The sequence below is a fragment of the Piliocolobus tephrosceles genome, chromosome 14, assembly GCF_002776525.5.
Source record: "Piliocolobus tephrosceles isolate RC106 chromosome 14, ASM277652v3, whole genome shotgun sequence".
NCBI classification, from domain to species: Eukaryota; Metazoa; Chordata; class Mammalia; order Primates; family Cercopithecidae; genus Piliocolobus; species Piliocolobus tephrosceles.
This window is the reverse complement of record NC_045447.1, coordinates 1,005,070-1,005,711: the sequence shown is the minus strand read 5'-3', so window position 1 is coordinate 1,005,711 and position 642 is coordinate 1,005,070.

Here is a 642-nt window from a genome sequence, read left to right as displayed (position 1 = left end):
AACCCTGTCTCTACTAAAAATACAAAAAATTAGCCGGGCGTGGCGGCTGGCGCCTGTAGTCCCAGCTACTCGGGAGGCTGAGGAAGAAGAATGGCATGAACCTGGAAGGCGGAGCTCACAGTGAGCTGAGATCGCCTCTGCACTCCAGCCTGGGTGACACAGCAAGACTCCATCTCAAAAAAAAAAAAAGAAAAAAGACCACAGTCCGTAAGTGTTCGGGCATCAAGTCGAACCATAATCACATACATGCTGATTGTGTGTTGAGAGCAGTTTCTGAGGTTTACTGCTGGCAGGCTCGCGGTGAGAAGGGCCTCTAATTTGGGTGGCACCTTCTGGAAAGCAATTTGGTACATACAGATCAAGTCCATACAAGACACTACAAACTTGGACCATTGCTTCCACTCCTAGGAAGTTGTCTGGCATTCTGGTAGACGCTGGTTTTCCTCCACCGTTCCTGGCTGGTAATTCCCATAGCCCTTGGTAGGGCCTTTTGTTAGAATGTTGAGTGTATGAGGCCTGGGGGGTGTGGGTGGGGGACTTTGACCTTCTCCCGCCCTCCTTACGCCTGCCCCAAGGCAGGATGCTAACATTCTTGCCTTTCTGATTGTGGGTCTTTTTTTTTTTTTCTTTTTTTTTTTTTTT